The 24,415-nt window shown below is 41.3% G+C and overlaps 1 protein-coding gene across 5 annotated transcripts in view; it reads left to right on the top strand.

Annotated features, from left to right (window-relative positions):
* The window catches only part of ADGRL3 (adhesion G protein-coupled receptor L3), a 486,649-nt gene that overhangs the window by 82,033 nt on the left and 380,201 nt on the right, over window positions 1-24,415 (top strand). For all 5 annotated transcript variants that reach the window (XM_088056043.1, XM_088056046.1, XM_088056042.1 and 2 more), the window contains exon 2: window positions 6,078-6,144. The gene's annotated coding sequence lies outside the window, so the exon portion shown is untranslated. The remainder of the gene's footprint in view (window positions 1-6,077; window positions 6,145-24,415) is intronic.

Raw genomic sequence — 24,415 nt, 5'->3', positions numbered from 1 at the left:
GTCCTGAAATGTTCCAAGTGAAGAAAAATATGAAAACATTATTCTGTGCATATGAGAGTGCTGCACATTTGTAAAAAGACAATTAACATAGAAATGAGGGAAGCTTTTGATTCATCAAGTAGATTCAACAGACTGTGTCATTTCCTTGATTTTCATTTTAATTAGGATTAATCAGTTTTATCTCCTAAGGTCTTTGCAGAGAATTTACACGAAACAGAAGATTTTGGTCAGCAGTGTGCCACTGTAATAGCCCCTACTTGAAGAAATCCAGCTGTGGCACGTATAACCAGGATTAGATTTGGCAGGGCTCCAGGCTTCCCTCTCCTCTCTTGTTAAATGCCTTGCTGTTGCAGGGAGCTCTCTGGATCTTCCCATACCAGATCCTGGGTTTCACATAGCTGCCTGGTTGCTTGCTTCAAAAACCACTTGGAAGCAGTACATTGCTTGGAAAAAAATATCTCTGGGATGCCAGCTTGAAATAATGGCTGCTCTCTGCTTCAAAGACTGGCTAGAAAAGTCTTGCTTAACCCCAGCACCCATTGGTCCTGACAGCTGGGAGCTAGAGCCTGCTGAGACAAAATGAAGCTGACCTTTTTCTCCTCAAACTCAATATGTTTAACAGAAGCATTAGGGTTTGGATGGAGCTTCAGATACATTAGAAGTGGAGAGTGAGGGAAAGGAGCCAGGTAGTTCTATAGGAAGGAGAGCAGAAAGTCGGTGGCCTCGTAGGGGAAGCAGCAAGGTTTGAGTGTGTGTTCTGCATCCAGCAAAGAAGAAGCAAGACTCCAACATGCCCTGGCTCTGTGTTGCTGTCTTGGTGTTGGGCTGTGTTCTCTTTCTCCTTCTTATTTCTTAGGTTTTTTTTCATATTTTTCGAAGTCTCTTATCCTACCAAGAAAAAAAAATAAAAAAGAATCTTTGAAAACGGTTACAAAACCAATGAAATCTTTCTGGTTTAGATATTAGACGTATTTTGGAGTGGATAAATTTCATCATGGAAATTTGAATAATTTGCAAACACGAAGAGCATTTTATTATGATTGTTTTTCAGTACCTGAAATATCTTGCTATGAAAACTTCGTATTATGTGCAAATGAAAATTTAGCTTACAGTTTCTTTTGTTAGTGGAGAGGACATAATTGTTCCAAAATACGTGAAATGTGAATGTTTTCCTGTTAATTGTAGGAGAACAATATTTCATCCATGTGGGTGCTATAACAGTAAATACCAAGTGTAGGCTTTAAGCATCTTGTACGCTCAACAGATTTGAAAGCCACTAAGTGCATGAGCAAGAAGAAAATGGAGACAGAAGGCAAAAAACGCTGAAGGGAAAATCCTTCTGAAAGCTCACAAAGCATTTCTAAGCTTACAGAAATGACCTGCTCCGTTCCTGTTACACAGAAGTGTTAAAATGAGAGCAGGCGACCCCTTTCCCCCAAATCATTCATCTGTTATGTCTGCGATGTATTTAGACTGAATCCTTTACCAGATGCTGCGGATCTGTCGGTTCCAGGGGAAATTAATGGGATTTTACCATTTGCTTTGAGGAAAAGAGGACTGGACTTTCTCCTGCTGTCTTTGGCAGGAAGGAGCAAGGAGCTTTCCTGTCTGCTCTCCTTAAATATTGCGTCTTTTTAAGTTTTTTTTGCCAGATAGCCTTTTTTGTATTACTGCAATATAACATGCTGGAAAATTACAGAGGTTAATGTACAGCACTGTGATACACAATCATAATGGTAGACTCTAATGTTTTTTAAATGATAAACCAAAGGCATTTGTAATACGAGTTGTAGTGAATTGCCTGCACTTCTTGCCAGACATTAGTTTAGCATTGCTTTTAATATTTTATGCACTGAAGTTGTTTGTAAAGACTAAAAGCTTCACTCACTTTGCACACTTGTGCTTTGTTCTGTCCCTGTACAAAACACAACAGAACCACTCTCTTGCTGATGAATTATATGTCAAGAAGTTCTATCAAATTAGAGTTATACTGCATTGGAAAGATTTTTCTACTGATCACTGAAGAATACGTTGGATTTATGGTGTCATAACTGAGCCAAGTATTTAGAAATCTAACCTTTCGTAATATCACAGGTTGCATATTAATGTTTTAAATATCTAAACCACACAAGAATGACGTAGGACATTTTTACTTTAAATGTTACTGTAGAGATTTGACGGTACATAATCCCATTAAAACAGAAGAGTGCAAGATGAAACGACCCATTTGCAATTATAATTATGCATATTGAGATTGACCATTCTTTAAAAAATTGGAAGTGCAAGGTTGAGAAGGGTGCTTGAGCAATCACTCTTTGTTGAGAGCATTGATGGAAGAATAAAAAAATTGAGGGAGATTGATTTGTCAGTAATCTGCATGAAAAAGTATGGGGAGCATTTCTTTGGAACGTGAAGGAGAGGTAACCCTTTCACTGTCATGGTTAGCTTTGCTTGGAGAGCCATCACAAAAAGCCATGATCAAAATGAGATCAGCAGGTAACACCGAACTACTTCTCCTGCTCTTGACACTTGATAAATAAAGAGTATTAGTTGATCAGCTTAGTATTGAAGAGTCAGCATGGCTACTCATGAGTACTCCAGAGGAGGTGGGTTTTGTTCTAGCTCTGTCAGGGGCCTGCTTTTTGACCTTGAGCAAAAAATTTTTGTCTCTTTGCCTTTCTTTCTGCTATTCCTTGATTGCCTTGTCTTTGTGGAGGATGAGCTCTTCAGGAGAGAGATTTCTTTGCATTGTGTTCTGTGAACAATGAAGTCTGAGCCTCGCCGAGGCCTCTAGGGGCATCTCTAAAAGAAATTATAATTGTTAGCTTTAATCACTTTCATCAAAAGAGCTTGGTAATGGAGGGTGTCAGTGTGGAGGATTTGGAGAAATCTGTAGGGTGCCTGTTAATTAAGTCACCGTGGGTGAAAGTTGCTGATTGGATTTCCTTGGGCTGATGCAGAGATGCTGATGCCTGGGAGCAAGTCGGTGCTGCTCCATATGGGTTTTCATCCCCAAAACCAGGACGCTGACGCTGGGTGCTCACTGCTCTGCTTCTGCAGAGCCAGAAGCGAGGTGCTTGGTACGTTTTAGCAAACAAAGCTTTTTCAGAAGCCTCCTACTGGTTGCCTAAAACTTCTTGCTCTTTTTTTGTGGGTCCCTCTGGTGTGAGCATTTGCAACAGAAATTGGGTTCCTTGGCTTTTTGCAGTGAAGACATATCCTTGAGGGTGAGCCATCCCATCTTGATGGGGTCTCCTCCTAGCCTTTGCTGTTGTCAAAATAAAGTGTTTATCATTGCTCTCCTTATTAGCAGCTTCCAGTTTGGGATGGAGGTGCAACAGCATGCCAGTTTGCAGATTAATTACCCTTCTTGTGATGCAGAGCAATGCGCCCTTGTCCTCTTTGAGTGGATGCATTACTCACCATAGCGAAAGATTCAGAAATATTTAGCCACATGAACGCCAGCAGCCATGTTGGTAAAAGTGGGCTATGTTGAAGTGTCTCCGTTATTCATTTAAGAGTAAATTTAGGAGGTAGAGCCCCCTCTCCTTAGCATCCTGAGTGAGACCCCTTTCCTAATTGTCCAGGCAGAGTATGACCAGGGAAGCATTGGGGAAGAAGCAGCAAATGCTTTCTGAGAAGCACTGTAGGTTTGAGGGCAAGCAGGTTAGTCAAGTGAGGTGGAGAGCAGTCAAAGAGGATCAAAACAAGGCTCTCTTGCATAAAGGGCAGGACCTCCACTGCTCTGAGTATTAGGAGTCAGAGGTAAAGCAATGCCTCTTTCTTTAGTGTGTTTATTCTGTGTTTTAGGGCTAATGCCAAATCCCTGTGGTTCCTGCAGCGCACCCCTGCCAGTGAGCATTGACTCTAACAAGTATTTTGCAAGATCTTTGCTCTTGCAAGAATCCCTGTATGGTTCCCTTCCTATTTTAATAAGAACAAGAATTCCCCAATCTGCATTTGAAATCTGCATAGAAATAGCATATGGCAGAGGCCAACTCAAGGTTACACATTTGGCATTTGGGAAGGCAAGAAAAATTTACCAGTCAGTACACTCACATTAGGATAAAATAAAGGTGAGCTGGGAGAAGAGCATGTGCTGAATCCTAAAACGACACAGAAGAGCCATAAACCACAGTGTGTTGTGCTATCTCTAGTCCTTTATGCTTCAAGCAGAAGTAAAATGTGGGGTATCATAAATGAAACCAAAGATCTTGTTTTAATTTTATTTTAAAAGCCATTGCAAGGCAATGGGGGTAACAAACATTGACTTCTTCAAACCAGGCAAACTCTGCTCTGTAGTGCTCCCATCAAATGAGAATTATTCTCCAAAAGCTTCTTGTAACTAGGTAAAGGTTTTGCTATAAAGCACAAGTAGAGTAGTCTAAACAAATGGCATTTTTCCTAGAAATAAAGTATATGGATGCCCTTACGAGGTGTTGCCTGGTCTGCTCTACACTTGTAAAAGTGTTTTTTCATAATGAAACTGTATATATTTGGTCAAAGTCCAGGGCTGAAAATGGGTATAATCTGTACATCTAGGGACTTTTTTTTCATTTGTACAGTGAGGAATAATAACTGGCCTTACCGCGAGTTTGCCTGTAAATTTCTTAGATGATCCAAAGCCTGTTTATTGCTTACAGAGGCAATTTTGCTGACAGGCAAGCTGGAATAGCTCTCTTTTTCTTCTAGATCATCCATACTTGCCTATTATAGAGAAATCACTCAAAAAGCAGCATGCATGCTGGACTCTCAAGCCTTGTTTTAAGTTTTAATTTACTTGTCTGACTTCCAAGGTTACTGAATGCAAGCAATTGCTTCTTCAGTACATAAATAAGATGAATTACGTGTTAGGGACCAATGCCTTGGCCTTGTTCTTCTCCTGCTCTCAGGGGAGGATCTGCTGAGGAGTGCTTAGAGCTGGGGTGCAATATTTTTTTTTTTTTTTTTTTTGTTATTGAAAATTAAAGTAAGACTGTTCTGGATTAGCTCAGATGTGAAACTGGAGCCCCAGGACCATTTTTTTTTTGGACTGAAATTTTTGAAGGTGTAGGGTGGTCCAGGGTGTGGATCCATGGCAGCTGAGTGAAAGCTGTGCTACAGCTCTGGTTGGGAAAGGCTTGGGGACTCACTGTTGTAACTGGAACAATTGGCCCCAGTTTAACAGTGGATCCTTTTTTAAATCAGCCTTTTAAAGTTTTTTTCATTTCAATACACTTCTTCCAAATAGCATGACCTGTGTTCTTCCCTACAGGTTGCAGAAAATGAGCTGGGTTTGTAGTTGATATTTGAAGCAAAATTCCGGCAGGAGGACTCATTACTGTTTCCCTTGCATGGGTTTTTAATTATATTTTCTAATTGTTTCACTGGGATGGGATGAGGTCCTGGGGTCCTGTGCTGTCCAGCTTGACTCTGACAAGACTCATTCTCACTGAAGTTTCATCTATAGCAATCCCAACTGTGAGGAGCAATTTTTCATCTGTAATTAATCCCGATAAAACCAACACAATGAGGAGGCTGATCTGTATCCATCCATTTAATTGTTTTGTCAATTAGTGTTATATTTAGCATCTAACACTGTAATTTGAAGAAAATACTGAAGATGTAAAGGGACAGTGAAATTTTAAGTTGTAGCTGCCGAGGAAAAGAAATTACTGTCCTTGCAATCATAATTTATTTTAACTTATTTTCAAACTAGATGCTTTTTATTCTGGTACAGTGGCCTCTTAAAACCTCTGATAAATTGTCTGGTTTACCAATAGTTTCTCCAGATCACATTGGAACCTGTTGTGGGAAGAGATACTCACATACCTGTGTGTTTGATATCTACTTGAATCTCTAAGGATTTTTCCTCTGACCATTGTTTTGTATGTGTTACTACTGTCTTTCCATGCAGAGATTTACTTCATAGACATTAAAAATTTTTACTTTCCAGAAATCAATTCTGTTGACAAAATGTGTTGTTTATTGCTCTGTCCTCTGGTAAATGCAAAGCAGAAAGTTCATGAGTGCTTGATAAGTCCTCAGAGGCAAGAGTAAACGTTTTCTAATTGTTTTATTTTTCTCTTTGTTTCCAGAAATGTTGAACACAGTACTCTGCAAAAAATAGCGTGTGGATTTCTTGCACCTGAAGAACAAGAAAAGGTAATTACCGGACCATACAGTCGAGCCTCATTTGTTTGCTGTGCTAAAATATTTAGACCTGATCACGTTGCATGAGCCTCCAGCACTGTGTCTGCATATGGGTTTTGTGTATTTTCAGTTATGCAGGCGCAGTTGTTTCTTGAGAATATTCCTTTATGTAAAGGGAACAGGGGAACAAAAGCAGCAGAGCATGAAAATGCTGAAGCAAATGGTAGGGAAGAGCATACTGTGAATATTTTCAGTACATGTAGAAGTGAAAAGGGTAAAAGAGGGGAAAAAAAAAACCCAAAACACAGAGGCTTATATGTGCCAATGGGAAAAGGGCTGCAGACTTCACTGTGTTTGCAAGGCTGCCTGGTGGAGCCTTGCAGCCTGCTGGGTAAGTGTCAGAGGAGGCTCAGTGATCATCAGCGTTCCAGCAGCCTCCTCATGTTTAGGTGACCGAGTCGCTCGTGGGGTGGTGCACCCAGCTCCAGAGGCTGTGAGCTCATGTGCTGCCTGCAACCCTTGCAATCCAGTCTCTTGATCCTCCTGGGTCGTGACATTTTGTTGTGGAAAGGCAGCTCGGCAGGGCTGTGGCTCAGTTGCTGGTGTTAAACAAAATGCTGTTCATCAAACTTTCATGAGACACTTTGCCAGAGGCTGCATCTTGAAAGAGTAGGCTCCAAAAAGCAGTGAGCAGAGCTGTGCTGCTCTGTACTGCTGCCATCTCCTGTATTCTACCTTCTTTCCGAGGCTGAGAGGTGAGCACCCCTACAGGGCCTTGAGTGGTTTTGCACTCTTTCCTCCCTGGAGGAAAAGTGGGACAGGCATGGCCACGTTGAAGAGTGGTGGTCCTGCTTCAACTGGTACATGGTGTATGGTGATGCAGAAGAGGGACCAGGAACTCACCTCTGCCTTAAAATCTGTCGGGCATGTTTATTACTGGGCTTAAGGTGAGGAATCTACATGAGCTGAGCCTTTCAGCAAGTTCTTGTAGTAATTAATATAATGACATTAAAGTAGAAAATGTATTGGTAGATACCAGTATGAAGAACAAAACAAATGTATAATGTGAAGGTCTGTAAATCTGAGTACAGCAAACGAAGCCTAGTGAGACTTAAAAATATGAATGCGAAGAGAGAGACACAGCAGATGTTGCTGGGGTCAGGAAACTTTGTGTATGAACATGTGACGTGTTTCTACGAGATGCTTCATTTCGTTGCTTGGGTTTGAAAAATGCATGTGAGTGACATCTTATGTTCACTACATCTGCAGTGCCATCCTGCTGATAATTAGCACGTGCATTTTAGAGGCAGTCTGAGCCAGGATGACAAATACAGACAAATCATAGGGTGGAACAATTCTGATTTCTCCATATATCAGCATAAGCATTTTCTGAAAGTCCATCTTTCAGCCCTACAAATGGAAGTGTTGTCCCAAGAAGCATGTTGAAAAACACTTCAAGGGCCTAAATTTGCAACTTGTGTGGAACCTTGTGTGTTTTTCTTGTGGTGGTCTCTGCATGCATCAATTAAGTGCAAAACTATGACAGCAGAGAAAAAGCAGCAGACAGAAGAAGGAACTCTTGGAGCAAAAAAAACGCTTGGTAAAAATGTGTTAAACTTTCAGAGAACTGTATTGTCCTGTGTTTGGGGTCAAATTGTTTTGAACTACCTTCCACGTGCTAGCAAATGGGATTCATTTTGTTGGATGCTTCCATTTGGATTTATGGCGCCATTTAAAACTCTGTAATGTTTTCTGTCACCATCACCAGCTCATTTCTCTGCTTTGGGACTGTCCAGCTCGGGCACTTGACAAGTATGGGAGATACAGGATAACTTTACTGGGAGTCAGACAGTTCAATGCTCTGTTTATCCATGTCAAAAAGAAAGGTTGAAAAATCAGATTTCTTTAAAATAATGAGTTTTCCAAGGGGATTAATGGTGCAGATTACAGTATGCCATGATGTGTTGTCAAAGAGGAAGACTGTGCCTTGCTGTTGAGTTTCACTGGTATTTCACTGCTCTTTTATAAGGTGAAATATTAGTCTAAGTTATCTGTACAATTTAAAATTATCTCTACAAGTTCAGTCATTTATGTTTATTTATGCTTTTGGGACAGTTGTAAACAGATTTTTGAAAAAAGTAGTGTTTCATTTTGTGAGTAAGAGATTAAAAACATGCCCACATTCATCAAGGCTACGTGCTTTCTAAGGCCTTGAAATACAGATACCCGTGCTATTGCAGTGTGGCTCAAACATGGGAATTATTCCCACTGGGTTTCTTGAAAGCTATAGGTGTTGTTTTAAAGTCTCACATAAGCAATATTGTAAGTAGGTAAGGGTTGTCCTGCTATGGACAGGGTATATAGGCAGCAAAAAAATAGCCAGTCATGTTGTTGTATTTGATCTCCTGGGAGGTCAGGTAGTCGGTGACATGCAAATTTTTTTCATCCCATAGGCAGGATCCCACAGAGTCATTTAGCTCTGTCAGCTGCATGAGCAGAACAACCCTGAGCTCTTTTATTCCTCCAGACTGCAGAGGTGTCTTTTCATTTGGTGCTGCATGGCACTTGGTTGCAGTGGCTGGGCTTGGGACGTATCAGATGCATTTCATTGCAGAAGACACAGTAGCTGCTCCGTGCATGAGCCAGCCCCTAGGAAAGGCTTTGCCCCATCTTACGGAGCCAGTGACCTTGATGGGGATGTTCACCCCTGTGCAATGGGGGCTTTTTGCAGATGGAGTGGATTTCATGCTGTGCTGCTGGTAGCATTGTTGAGTGGGGTCCAAAGCTGCAGAAATTGAGACTGTGCTTTTACTTCCTGCATGGCCAGACCGAAGGAAGAAAGCCCAAGGCTCAAGGGCATGAGAAGCGCTCTCTTCTTTTGTTCTCGGCGTCTTTTTTTTTACTGGCTGGCCATGACATTAAGATTTCTAATTAATTTAGAAACCACAGGCAGTTGAAGAGAGTGAGCAATGTAATAACTGGGCCATGGGGCAGAGTAAAAGCACATCAATTATTCAGGCAGTCGCTGCTGCTTATTCCCTTCCCAAAGCTGGGCTGGCTGTCAGCGTGTGTCAGTGATGCTGCTAATGCCCTTCATAATTTACATGCATAAATAGTGGCCTTTTAAAATCTGCATGAGGATAACTTTAGTATTTTCAACAATAGCCTCCAGCAGCATGCTCTGTCTAGCGGGCACCGGGGGCTCCAACCACTGTTTTGGGTGCCATTGAGCTATTTGGTTCAAAAACTGGGATCTTGGCAGGTGCATCCCCCAGAAGCCTCTGCTCTAGAGAAGTTGCTCCTCAAAGAGGTTAAGGGGCAGCTTGAGCCACGCGAAGAAAGAAACAGTCCTACTTTAAAATGCAGGTGGTGTCTGAGAGTGTTCTCTCTGGGCGAGTGAGTCCAGCATCTCTTATAATGCATCATCCCCTGCTTCTATTACTGTGATGTCTCCAAAGCACACTCCGTGAAGAGAGGCATCTCTTGGATGCCTCTGGGGCTGGAGCCAGTGCAGTTCCTCTACAGGTGGAGGAGCAGGAAGCATCCTTCTCTTCCTCACTGCTCTGACTATTGCAGGTCCTGCACTTTGAGCAGTTGGAAAGTTTGGAATAGAGAAGCTTCTCTCACTGCCAAGAGCTACATTCACAGGACTGGCCATGATTGTCTTAAATGGGTACACCTCAGAGTCTCATGTTGGGGATGCCACAGGGAGCAACACTGATTCCTGCACTGAACCAGTAAGGGGAGTGAAAACTGGGGGACCCATTAGATTTTTCTGCCATGGACTACAAGTGGATGACAAAGCCTTATTTTTCTGTCTGGTTGGCACGGTTATCCCTGCTGCTGGAGGCAGCCACCTTGCTTTTTAAAAAGTGAACTGATTTGTGAAGAGAATGAAATAAAATGAGCCTTGCTAATTACGTGTTGTGCCGGCGAAATGACCAGCTTGGATTTGGAAGACGCTGGCTGTAATTAATGGTGAAAGGCTTTTTCTCTCATCTGCGTAGCCATTATGAATCACTTCGCCCCGTGGAAACTTTTAAATCTGTCTCACTGGGGAGCCTGAGGAGGAACAGGTAAAATGGATTTGCCTTAATAGCTGCAGTTGTAACTTAAACACTTGAAATGATATTAAGCATCTCTCTCCATTAGAATTTCATGTTGATCCTGATGATATACCAGCCGAGGCTAAGACAGGATCAACGTTCATTAGATGGAAGAAAATAAACTTTGTAGACAAATGCTTTGGCTAAATGGGGCCTTCATTGCACTGAGAACAAGAATGCAATTAGCTGAAATGTTTGTTTACAAAATCTAATTCCTGGGGAGTATCTTCTCAGATTGCCGCTTACATCTCTTGGGCTGGTTTCGTTGCCAAGGCTTGCAGGTTGACGGATTTTGCAAAGCTTGGTTGTAGTACGCATGTAACAGATGTTTCAAACTTTGCATGGTAAAGCTGAACCCAAGTGAAGAGCAGGGGCTAAGCTGCAGGTGTGTCAGAGTTTATTTGTGCATTCCTCACATTTATTTTTCAGTTTGCAGTTAAGTGCAATTAATATTAAGTATTGGATGCTCCAGATATTAAGCAGTGTAGGCTGAAGAGAAGCTGGAAACTGCACTGCTGAGTGCTGTTACTGCTGTCCTCCTGTCCCCCACCTGGAGCCTAGCCCAGGGGAATCACCGATGGGCTCTCCAGCTGGGTGAGGATGTATCTCTGCCAGGATAACTGCATGAAGAGCCTTGTCCTGGTTGCTTGACAAACATGAACCTCCTCAGAAGGTGATTTTTCCTATCTGCAATGCAAATCATGCCATGGACGTGCTGCTTCTCTTTGGGTTACAGAAATGGCCAATGGGAAACATAACTGCTGCCATCCAGATATTAGAGCAGGTTTTGTCACTGTGTAGGCTTTGTGGAGTTGGAAGGATCAGGCATTTGGAGCCTGTGCTGATACCAGCAAAACAGCTTCATACTAATTGTAAGCATGCAATAGAACATTGCACTGCATGCTTGGATATGGTGTGGCAGTATCTCTTAGCTTTTTTTCTTTTTTTTTTAGTCCTTGTGGTGGCTTTGCTTTCCCTGCAGTTTTTTCTAGTGACTTCCTGGCAACTGAAGAATGTCTTACCCACTTACCCATGGCTGATACTGGGCAAGTATTTCCTGAACACCTTTCTGTCATGTATCTGGTGGCAAATGTGAAACAGTTACCAGAATAACCTTTTCTTCCCCATTTGCCCAATACAGGATATTAATGAAATAGTTGTTGTAATCTGTTTGGCGATGGTTTATACCCACATTAAATGATGGGGAACAGACTAATGAAAGCCATCCCATTGATGGATAAGGGCTACAATTTACCCAGCCTGCAGTAATTGAAGTCAAACAAAGTTGCTTTTGCCTAATGTGCAGAGTGGTAGGTGATGCAGAGGCATGTCTGTGTGTGTTGTATGGAGCACAGCAACAGAGCGAGGTTGTGAGCTCTGGACATCTGTGAGAGTTCAGGATGAGATAGGACTGCTGCAGAGGCTCCTTACGTGGTTGCAAGAGGTAAATCCTCCAAGTCTTTCAGATGTCTTGGCTGTGGCTTGTTAACAAGCTCATTGCAGTGTTTTGGGTCTTGCTGCTTCCTCACGTGCAAAGGATGCTGGTGGCAGCGCTTCTCCTTCAGGCAGCGAAAAGGGAAATGCAGGAGTCAGTGCTGGGGTTTGCTCCTTGAAAGGCACTGCTCAGGAGATCCCTTGGGAGTCTGTGCTAATACAGCATTTAAAACAGTGCTTTTTCAGTGTCAGCACTGGAAATGACAAATGCTTCCCTTAATTTGAGAAAAGTGTGCCTGATACTACATGCTTATATATGCCTGAGAGTCTATTCTCAAGACAGTACATGGGCCTATCTCCTATGAAAGCTAATTGCACTATTAGTAGAATACATCCTGCTAACTTAATAAAATACATTTATTTGTGTCTTAAAGGATTTTTTTTCTGAGGAGGAAGAAATCCTGAATGGTGCCAAATTTTATTTGAAACGTAGTTTTCTTCGCTGTCCCTTCCTCTCTCCCCATGTCAAAACCATTCTGCAAATTGGAAATATTTTATAAATTCAAGGCACCACTGAAATTGAAGGCAGGCAGCACTTAGGAGAGCTGAAGGGGAATTCATCGTGCAGATGACTTGAGGTTGATTTTTTCCTCTGGAAGGGAAAAAAAAGTCAGTAGGAAGCAGCATTGCCAGCAGGGCTTACGTACATTAAAGGTGTAGAAAACTCAGGTGAACAGAAAAAAGTGTGGCCAAGGTGTCTCCCTTTGCCTCTGCTGTGATGTGACTTTGGCTCTACCACAGATGCTGTCAAGATTCTGGGGCAGGTCGAGAGTTTTTTTGCCTGGGCCTGATTTGGGGTGGAGGACAGGACTTGGGGCCTGGGTGACTGCATCTACCCCATCCCCTCCTCTTGGCATCCCACAAAGCAGATCATCTTTGTCTTCTCTGCTTTCAACAGGCAGTTAAAGCATTAGGAGTTGGGCATTGAGGTTTTGTACCAGCACAATTTGAACTTTAGTCTAATTTAGACAGAAGTTTAAAGAGCTCTCTCCCCTCTCTCTCATGCAAAGTACACTGGGGAGTCTAAATGCACTGCATCTGTCTTGGAGACATTTCCCTGTGGTTTGTTGCTTTGCTTTTATTGATGGGCTGTGTTTGCTTTCACACAAACTGATTCATTTGGACACAATGATTTGTTTCGCAGAAGTTGTTTGCTTAGGGATGAAGTCTGAGTTAAGGGGGTTTTATGGGGTAGAAACTTTATTTCCACAGACTTCTTCAGATCTCAGTTCCACTCCCTGCAAAGTTTGTACAGACTCAGATAAAGTGGCCCTCGGCCAGACTGGGAAGATGCAATGTGCCAAGTAGCTGTAGGGAGAGCAGGAGGATATGTTAAATTACAGAGAGCTTTTGAAAATTTTAGAATGTCCTGCAGGAGCAAAACGATGAACCTTGTAAAAAAAAATGTAAGATGATCTGATTCTGCTTTTTGATTTCCAAAAATAAGAACAAAATTGGAACAATCAATCCAATTTTATTAAAATATTAAGATATGCTAAGTACAGCATTAGATATGTATTTTTTCACTATAAATACACCCCCAAGGAATCATTCTATTTTTAAGATGAACTTGGTATTATGATAATGTAAAAGAAGTCTATAATTTATAATTCCAATTGGAGGTGAAGAAATTTAACATGTCAGTTTCTCTATTCATTACTCCTGCAGTCAAGACCAACAGACTGTTCCTTCACCTTTGCTGTCAATCATTTAGATAGACCAATTATGGATTTGGTTTTTTATATATATATATATACACACTAAAAGAGAAAATGCAGCAGATGAAGGTTCAACATAATAAGTTTTTTTTGAAAAAACAACCAACTCATCTGTAAGAGTACATTTAGTCCTACAATTTATGAGCTTCATGGCCAAAACTCCTCAACTGTTAGTCTGGTCTTTCTGAAGGTGCCATATGGACTAAGTTGAAAAATGGCTCTTCAGTGTTTGTGTGTTGGAAAAAAGCTGGTGGCAGCTGACAGTCACTTCTTGTACCATTTAGAAACACTCACTGCCTAGCAGTTCTTTGGGAGGAAAAAAAAAAAAGAGGAGGTGAAAGATAAAGTCCTATATTGTTATTTAGGTCTTCATTGTGATTGTGCAGAGCCACTCATGTATGCTAAAAAAAAAAGTGTGTTCTGGCTGGCTTGAGATCTTTATTAATTTTAAGCATTAGTTTTGGAGTTCTGAGCCTTAAGGTCTCCAGTGCAGTGCTTCTTTAGCACTCAATTTAGAGGGGACATAATTGCATTGACCTCTGTTCTGCCAGTATTAAATATTCAGCGTGCTCCAAAATAATTCCACAGACCCGAAACATGAAAATCAAATTCCTTATGGATATAGTTGCAGGTCTTGTAATCTTGTGTTAAAGCAGCAGCATTTCTTTGGGGTAAGTTTATTATGACAAAATATACATGGCCAAACTTAAATATAGTTAACCTAATATGATCAGACTGATTTGGAGCAGAGGTAGGTCAACACTAAGTGCTTTTGAAAATCTCATCCCAGCTTTCCAGAGATTAGGGCTATGAGCACAGAGTCTCAGCCTAAGTCATGCTGAAGAGGCAGAGGGAATGTTTCTCAATGGAGAGAGGTTTCATTTGGACAGCAGAAGCATGAAGCAGACTCGGGTAAGAAAGATCTGCAACCAGATGGAATAATATCCAGCTTTGCCCAAGGCACAAGGCTTGGAAGTTAACCCATGTGGATGCATCTGTGAGTCTCTGCTACTGGCAAAGTGTGTATATGGGCACTCTTCCTGTTTTCAGGTGGGTAGGGGCATCCTCTCCTCTCATGTTTTGATCAGTACTGCTGCACCAAGATGAAAAACTTTAGACTGCTGTCCCCAGTTTTCTCTTTGGTTTTACCTTTTCTAAAAAAAAAACCTCTACATTCTTACAAAGGTAGTGTCCTTGGGATTTGTAGCACTTGCTGGAATCTCACAGCATGGAGGCTTATTTTCAGTGTAATATTTTAATTTAAATACCTAAAAGTTAAGTGCTCTTTTAGGCATTTGAGTGAGCAGAGTCTCGCTGTTGCAGGTGGGAAGAAGCTTGAGGGCTGTCTCATAGCTCTGTGAATGGTGCATGTGACTGATTTAGTGAACGAGTCAAAAATATAAGGTCTACTGAGGCCACAGAAGGAATATCTACAGCCTTGAATGCATGAATTCCCCCTGAAATAAGTGGAGTTGTGTTTTTTGAAGTGGGCCTGAGTTTGGCCCTTAGATCATGTGGGTATGATGAGAGATTTGACCAGATCCAAGTCATGCAGTATCAGTCCCTTTGTGATTGATGAGATGACTCACTCTGGTACCTCATCCTCAGATATTACTCATTGCTAGTGCTTCATCCTGCACATGTCCAGCTGATGGAGGTGCTTCTCCCATCAGCCATGGTGTCCCGACATCAGATGAGTGCAGTCTGCAGGCATCTCACCTGCTCTCTTTCTCTTTTTTCTTGAACCACATAATCTACAATTTTAAGAGTAATTTCTGCTATTAAAATAAAAAAAATAATACGGCATAAACAGGAAGTTTAGCCTTTGAACCATAGCAGCACACTGCCTTTTGTAAGAGCGCACAGCTGCTTTATTATAATGTGTGTGACTTAAATGTCATGGGTTGCTTTCCATGATCTACCCTTTTATACAGGAACAGAGTGAGAAGGTGGGTCTAAACCTATTGAGGCTAACCCTTTGAGACTGACTTTTGCATATCCTTAATATGTGGAGCCTGCAAAAGACTGGAAAGACATTTTGTCAGTGTCGGTGCATCCCTGGGCTAGGGCTGACACCAAATAAGAGAAAGAAAAACCTGCAAATGCTCAAGGCAGAGGATAGGAAAGAGGCAGCAGGTTGAGTAAACAGATGGGGTGGGCCAACATTAAGAGCAGGATGGTTATGGTAAGTGTAATGTGCAGAAGTCACAGTACATCAGCTGGCTAATCAGTGCTGAATGATTTGTAGGCATATCAGCAGAGGTGAGTTTTAAGGAGGTTTGAAGGAGAACAGTGTCGTGGCTCTGCAGATTTGTACTTTTCTCCTGCAGAAAGAGGGACTTTGTGAAAGGCATGAAGGGTATTACTTCAGTCCTGGTTTTCTGCATATATTCTTCTTTTTCTACTTTGTTTTTCTTTTCTTTTTTTTTCAATTCTTCCTTTTCTCCACATTTGTGAGAGTCTCTCTAACGAGCCAGCGTGGTTGTTGGCCCAGATGCTGCACTGCAAATGCTATTTTTTAAACCAGCTGAGAATCTGGCCTGATATTTAGCAGTCACTTAGTACTTTCATCTTCAAAGTACTGTGCAAACATTAATTAATTCTGCTGGGGAGCGTAGAAGAAGGTGCTGCTGGAATAGTTATGCAAACTGCAGAGCCACAAGAGATGGCAAGGACAGTTTTGCTGGGCTTGGGAGGTCTATGCTTACATACATAATTCAGCAGAGCACAACACAACAGGTGCTTTCATGGCAGAAAAATCGCTTTTAGGTATCTGTTTTTTCCATTGAGTGTGTGCTTGGTGTTTTCACTGGAAGAACGTTGCTGCTGCTCTGCTTGGCTAGATGGGCAGCCTGGGATTTCTGTTTCCACATCTACCCCTGCAGATGGGTTGAAGCTTGCAGAGACAGTAACACTGAGCAGCTGGGCAGATGCTCTGTGGATGCTCAGTGCTGAGCCGTGGAGGCTGTGCAGAAGTCAGGGCTGCAATGGCATGCTTTTCACTGAAAATGAATAAACCACTTGCAGCATGTGCAGATTTGGAGGTGCACAGTGCTCTGCTCTACACTGGTGGCTCTTTGCATGTGAAAAACCATTTTGCCCATGCGGATGTTGTCTTGGGCAGGAGTGAAGCAGCTCAGCAGAGCTGCAGAAATGACTGTGGGAATGCCTTCCATCTTCTTTTAAGGGCAGCATCAGCAGTCTTTGGCGTGGGCTGCAGTAACCTGCCCTGGAGAGGATGAGGAGTGCTCGCCCATCCCCTGCCGCTGGCTCTGCACAGGCACAGCTATGGAGCAGCAGCAGCATTTAAAGCTGGCACAATCACCAGCATCTCCCAGCTGCACACCTAACACGCTCTGGCACGAGGCAGTCAACACCTCCTGTGCTTTGAGACTTGCCTGGAGCACCGCTTCTGAGTGAAAACACAACTCCAGACACCAAATCCACTCAACCAGGCATTATATTAAAAGGAGCTTTTAAAAGATCATGCCTACTGATGCCGAATTAATAGCAGAGAACCACATGAGCCTTATGTGACTTGATTAATGCTGTATCAATCCAGCAGGCATCTAGGTATGATAAGGTGTGTAATTTTTTGGTATGATGGGTGTAAGTCAGAGTGGGATCAACGATGGAACAGAAAGGGAAAGCAGAGGGATGCTTGATGCCAGAAAAAAACATGCCTGTAAGGAGATTTTGCTCGTTGGATGTCTGTAGGGGATTGGATGTGAATCTGGGCTTTGGTCTGAAAGCTGAAGGCAAGAGGTGTCTTCATATTGAGTGGAAACAGGTCTTTGAGCAAAAGACAGATTTAGGTTGATAGGTGGGGAACTGGGTTTCAGTTTGGCTTTGCTGACCTTGGTCAGATGAGCAGGTGGTGGTGAAGCTTTAAACTTGCACAACCCATTTAATAGCACTTATTGCCATGGCAATTTTCAGAAGCTGTGCAAATATACTTAGAAAAAATGTATTTCTTCTAGTTTTGCCAAAATAGGTAGATAAAATGTTCCTGATGACAGGTTTGTATTCTCTGAGATCCTACTGATAGTTTTCTGAATTTATTGTCCATGCTGTTTAGGAGCCGAGGAAAGAGAGATCACCATGACTGAGACAGCTGCTTTCCCAGTGTATGTGGTCTATGCATTTAAGATAGTAAAATTGTATCTAGAACTGCACAGTTTTAATTTCCCGCTTTTCCTAAGATTGCAATAGATTAGCATGCTCAGAAATATTTCTTTTTAATCTCAAGATATTACCATGCCTAGGTTTGCATAAAAGGCAAGGCTGGATGTCTTGAGGCTTGAAAGCTATAATCAAAGATGTTTATATGAAATTTTAGTGTTCCATCATATCTCACCGTCTTGGGAGTGAAAAAATAAACTTAATGAACCTAGATCAGACAGATTTGTGATGAAGTCCCAAAGAAGAGAGAGGGCTTGCAAGAAGCTGTGATTTTGCTGTATGATTTTAATTTTATGGGCCCCTGTTGTTCAACGTTTTCTTCAGAGTAACTAAGAGTTGCATTAAATATTAAACAAACGGTGTGATGATTCATAAAGAGGGTCATGAGCTCCATATGTGAGTTAGAAATTTAATCTCCAGCTGGTTTCCCTATAATCCATGTCATATGTCCAGGATCAGAGAACTCCAGTGTCTTCAAATAATTAGTTAGTGATCAAAACAGAAAAGAAAAAAAAAAAATCATTGGAACAATTTTCTTTTAGAAAAAGCTATTTCTTCAAAACAAAATTGCTTGTTAAAGCTCGTTAATTTTAATGGGGTTTTCTTTTGAGCGGAAGTAAGACAAAAATAATTTGGAAGATGTCAGAACGTCTTCTTGATAGTTGCAGAATTGATAATATTATTTTGTGTTCAATGTCTTGCATTTAGAGTTGTAACTCTTACTCTGTTTTTGTAGGAAAAGAGGAAAGTGATACTTTTTATTTTCATGAAATGGAACTTATTTTAATTAACCTAAAATAACTTTCTGTCTAGAATGCTGTTTCACCAGAAAGGAAAACTTGATTAGCTTTTTTCTGATATGTGTATGTAATTTTAATACTAGTTCAGGTATGGAACAAAGAATTAAAATCTCCAAGTCTTTTATTTGGATTAGGAAATTAATCTTTTTCCCTGCTTCCCCCTGGAGCCCTGGAAAAATACCTGTCAGCCTTTCATTGCAGAGACAAATATGCTGAGGTTTTCCCCAGGCCATGCTGAGGTTGCATCCTCTTTTGCATGACAATTATGAAGAGATGCTGGGGATACCAAATGAGTGAGGATACCAAACTAGCTCATCCTTTATAGGAGCCATGTGCACACACAGACACACAAGACCAGTGCTCATCCACAGTTTCCCAAGAGGTTTTTCTATGCTCCAGCTTTCAGCCTGCACGTGGAATTTACATATTGTCTCAGTTGCATCTTCCCTTTGAGCTGCAAAAGGTGTTTTTGGGGGTCATTTGGAGGTTGAATATTGAATCTACACTCAAGGAATACAGTGGAGGCAGTGGTAGTGCAGGCCTTGTTCCCATGGGGTGGGTTACTTCATGTGTGGCTCTAACTAAGGAGTGTTGCTGCTGCATTTAGTTGCTCAGCTCACAAAGTCAGTCACAGTACATGCTTGAATTTAAAAGCAGGCATATGGATGCACACAGAATTTGAGTTTTAATGCCTATAGTGTCTGCAGAGCTCTAGAAGCACAACTAGGCTTGGTTTCCTAGGGAGGAGGGCTGTGTTTCTTGGTGTGTGGGTTGGGTCTTACCTCTTTGTTCAGAAAGAAGTAGGGTATGCTCTTTCCTTCCCTGTGCCAGGAAGGCAGGATCTAGAAGTTGTATGAGAGCTCATGGGATGGGATCTGTGGAGCTGTGTGTCCAGTCTCTCATTCAGGGCAGGACAGTTGTCTGCATGAGACCAGCTTGATGGTGACTTTGTACAGCTGTTATCTTAAAAACCTCCAAGGCTGGAGATAGGATAGAGATCTTATGAACTGCCAATTCCCAGGGCATTGAAAGTTCATTTTTAAATCCTTCTCCTCTTTGACTGGGAGAAACGTGTAGACATGAACAAATTTAAGGTACGTAAAAATAAGCTAGATTTAAAAAAATTTAAAAATGACATCTAGTTAGCTGTGTTAAAAACGTGTAATGGGGAAGCATGCAAATGGTTACACAAGCAGGAGTTTGGTATCTAATTGTAAATGAGATAGACAGCTGCAGGGTATCAATAGACATATGGCAGGAATGTAAATAGTTTGCTAGCGCTTTAGTGACATCCTGGAAAGCTGTGTGTAAACTTTCTGAAGTGAAGAGAGAAAAGAGGATTTCCTGGAAAAGAGGGTTTTCGAGAGAAATAATTGCTAATAAATAATCTGTGTCCCTCTGGAAGGCGAAAGTTTCATTTTGGCACTCGCTGAAAAAGCAGCCTCTAATCAGACTGCATTTTCCTGTTTGGCTGCCGAGCACCAAGCAAGCTGAGGAAGGTGCCAGTTCCATTGTGTGGTTGGAGCCATCACAGATCAGAGCCGCTCCTCCGTGGTACCTGCCTGCTGATTTCAGCATGACCTCCTGACAGATGCTTTGTGTCTGCCAGGATTTAGGGAAGATGACAAAGAGAAGGGTAAACAGTTGAGTGATTCAAGAGGGGGTGTCAGATTCCGGAATGTAAATTTGTATGTCAGTGGCCAACACTCCTAGGTCTCCCACCAAACACAATACAAGTACTTGCCTGTATCCCAGCTGTAGGGGTTGCTGCTGCTTATAGCCATTTTTAAAATAATATCCTGCTGTTGTGGAATGCTGTGATTTTGGCTTATTTTAAAAGCCAGCAAAGCTATCCAAATATTTAACACTCTTTCATTAATATCTGGCCATCACATGTTTTGCTTTATATTAGGTGATACTACTGAGGTAATAAAAATTCCCAATCTAAAGGTAGCTAAGGTTGGTTCTTACATTATTTAAAAGATATAGCAAGAGTAAATCTTGAATAGCTTGCTTGATTTCTGGATGGGTGTCTAGTGACTTGGTCTTCAATAATTCTTGTAAAGTTAACAGTGGGCCAAACTCCGGTGCTTTTGAGATCAACAATAGCTAGACCAGTTTACTTTGTTGGGTTTGTGCATCTGCCTTGGGGGACAGATTTCAGTCCCATAGCTTTCTAGCTGTAATTTTATTTAAAGGGCCAGACTTATTTAAAACTTCATTTAATTTTTTTTTTTTTTTAATAAGACAATTTCTGAAGGATGCAAAGAAACTTCTGTGGAGTGAAAGTAGTGAAAGAAGAGCGAGGAAAATCAAAGAAATCCAGACATCACTAATGTTTCAAAATTACTTTTCACAAGGGAGTTTTCCTTAACTATCCTTCAAAGATGACATGACAGAAAATTTGGTTATTAATCAATGGTGCTGTTTCTCTGTTGGGTTCAAGAACGCTTTTTAGAAATCAAGATTAACATCTGGTTTAGTCTACAAAGAATTTTTCGAATTGTAAAACTTTAAGTAACCATAAATTACTTTAACTACGTGGAGGATTAATATGGGAAAAAAACCCCACAAAACACTTCCAAGCATTGTTCTTTAAGAGGTGAGTTTATCCTGTACAGTCATAAGAGTTATGTCACTGGTATATCCTTACCAAATAATTGCAAACATATAGCACAAATCAGTCCCTGGAATCAGTGGACACACAAATACACTATAGGGGATTTTATTACAGCAGAGCCTAAGAATTGCAAAACCAATTTTCCACAGAAAAATTGCTTTCATATGATCTGAGTGCTGTGATTTGGTTTATCTGAAACACTGTAAGTCAAGCTGTTCGCTGGTGTTCCTAGCAGGCCTCTGTAATTCTACATTTATTTACAAAGGTCTAATTTAGAATAGAAATTATTCCCACTGTTTGTAAATAAGAAACTGGAATATTTCTTGTGTGTGTGTGTGTGTGTGTGTGTGTGTGTGTGTAAATGGATAATTTTCCACTCACGAGGTAGGAAGTCGTGGCTCGTAGCAACAGCCATTGCTTTCCAGGAGTCACTCTGAAACATGAGATGTGAGATCTGTTCTTCTCCTTTATTGCAGCACATTTCTGAATTTGCAGTAAGCAGAGGACCTTGCAGTCAGCCCATGGCCATAATGGTGTGGATGTTTTTCTTCTCATTACTAGACTTCAGTATTTCAGTAGCCTCCAACTGCTTTTTCAAAGCACTTCTGTATTCAGAATAACAGTAAGTTATGTCCTTGTTAGCTATAGTGGCATTTTGGCATTTTAATGGCAGGTCATTGGCATTTTAATGATGCTGCAAGCTCAGTTCTGCTTCAGATGAGTCTAGAGAACAACATGATGAAGATCTTTTCACATCCATATTGGAAATAATTTGCTATGAAGAGGTGCTGAGTAGCTTTATGTGGTTTCCTGACTGTCAAAACCTTGCTGTGTCTTAGTGCTGAATGCTGGGAACTGAATAGGCCAGGAGTGTAAGTAGATAAAATGTCTTCTTCTTCAAAGATTGGTCAATATTTTTGTTGGTGCGTTTCTCTAGGTAGGCTAGGTTGAATTTCCTGTAGGTAAAAGAAGCCTGATGCTTTCTTTCAGCCTTACTAAGCCTTTTCTATTGTGGGTTTTGCACTAACATGGCTAAATCAAGTGCAGCCCATGCTGAATCAGGCCCTCAAAGAATGCTTAGGAGTGAATTCCTAAAATACTTAAACCTATTTTTCATCAGCAACAGATGGATAGAGCATTAATTCTTTGTATCCTCTGTGGACTTCCTTGTAGTGGGACTTGCCTGTATTCCCAGTTTCTTGTTTTCCATCAGCAGGGATATTTAGGTCACTATCTCCTCTCTTCTCATCTCCTATCTGTAGCTTCCTTCTCTTCAAATGTCTCCTCCTTGGTTCTAGGTGAAAGTGATGGCAGCTCTGTGAAAAAATGAAGGTTCAATTTGAGTAAAAGTGTTGCTGATTATCGCTTGCCTCTTTTAAAGCCTTCTTAGGTGTTTTTCAGTGTTTCAGCAAATATGTGGTCATTATAATCTTCTGACTTTCTCGGTCTTTTTAGTCTGAGTCCATTTCAGCTGTGCCTGAGGGCACTGTGCCACCCCAGGAGGCTGTAGGCCCCATGTTCCAGTGGGAAGATTCCCTGGCCCCAGTACAGGAGGTGCTCACTGGTGATGGGGTGAGATATCTCTGGTGGGAGACACCCATTTCTGCCACAGCTCCAGCCCTGTCCTGTGGGAGATGCTGTAATATGTGCGAGCTGAATTGGTTTTCCAGTAGTGGAAAGGTAGAAAGGGAAGAGCATTTTGCTGCTGCAGAAAATGCCAACTTATTTTCAAGGGAGAATGAGAAGAATCAAAAAAGGAAGGCCACTTCTAGTGCAGATCGTGCAGAAGAGTCTAACACTGTTAAAACCTGCAAGTTCGGCTCACTCATCCTGAGCTAGGTGCTCCCAAGTGCTGCATGAGTTTTCCACAGCCAGCTGAGCTCCCTGCCTGGCTGCTTCGTCTGGGTGCTTTCCAGCTGTGTGACTTCCACTGGTAGATGAGCGAAGAGGTTTTTTATCAAGGGAAAATGGACTAGAGGAGAAAACAGAACCTTTCAGTCCTTTCAGAAGGACTGTAGTGGACCAACTGAAGGAAAACTGTTTCCAAGATAGCTTTGACTTGTTTTCACTGTCTTCGAAATAATTTAGATTTGCTGGGGAAATCTTTCTTTTTTTACGTAATGCTTTATCTTCCTGGAGTTCTGATGAAATGTCAAAATGAATGGATCTTTTCCAGATAGCTCAGTTTTGCCCTTCTGGAAAAAGAACAAGGTAGATAGAAAAGTCAAGTCAGTTCATCTTACTTTTTTGAAGATGGGAAGCATGATTTCTAGCGAGATTTAAGGGTGTAAGGCCTTTTCATAAGAGCTGAGCATTCAGAAACTCCTGTTATTCATGCTATCTTGGATAATACATTAACCTGCTGAGAGAGGGGGGAAAAAAAATTAGAAAATATCTTCATCAACACCCCAATATATAAGTCTCTGCAGTGCCAGCTCCTGCTGGCTAGTTGTCTTGATTAATATTTTCTGGATGGGTATAACTGAAGTTTGCATTTAAATTGCATGCTTACTAATGTACATTTTTATTTTCCATTGTCTTGACTTGACAGAGACTTCACCCTCTGGGCTTGCTGTGTTTCACTCTCTGACATACTGAGGGAAGCTCAAAAGTCTTTCCCATACCTGTTCTCCATTTTTAAATGAAAATACGACACCTTGAAGTTGAGCAGCTCAGTTTTCTTTAATGCAATATGCAGTTTGCACTCAGATTACTTGCTCCTGATATAATTTATACATGAATCATGAATTATGTTTGGATTCTCAGGAAGCAAAAATAAATTGGGTAGAGCCACATCCAATTATGTAATGAATTCCTCACGGTAAAATTTACAGCAGGGATGTTGCAAAGTGGAACACTGATAAAAAAATTTCCAAAAGATTTGCTGCAGTATCTCCTGATAAAAACAAACCCCTGTCCATTTTAGGTATAGTAGAGCCATTTTGATTCGAACAATGAAATATTTAAAGGTGTGTGATACTGTTTTTCATTGTAGCTTAAGTGCCAGTGCACAGAGCAAAGAGGAAAAGAAATATTGCTGCAGTCTCACCAAACAAAAGTTCTTTCCCAACATGTTGTAAAGAACCTGGTTCATAACTCATTTTTTTATGTCTCTAAAAGCATTTAACAGATTATATTTTGAGGGGCTATTTCCTGACCCTTGACTTGACTTTTTTCAAACTCACTGCTGAACCCTGCCTTCCTGGGCAAAATACGGCTCATGAGCAAACAAGCAGTGAGCAAACAAGCAGTGGCACTGGGAGAAGCATTGGTAATTTCACCACTGTTTGTGGCACTGATTTCTTTTAAAGGCTTTTTGTTTGTATTTCCTTCCACATGTTTCTCACTGTGCCTTGACCTGTT

This window comes from Pseudopodoces humilis, chromosome 6 (assembly GCF_049639895.1).
Source record: "Pseudopodoces humilis isolate 2021_Gansu_Grassland_sample_001 chromosome 6, ASM4963989v1, whole genome shotgun sequence".
In the NCBI taxonomy this organism is placed as follows: domain Eukaryota; kingdom Metazoa; phylum Chordata; class Aves; order Passeriformes; family Paridae; genus Pseudopodoces; species Pseudopodoces humilis.
The sequence above is the reverse complement of the archived record's forward strand: the minus strand, read 5'-3'. Positions and strand labels throughout refer to the sequence as shown.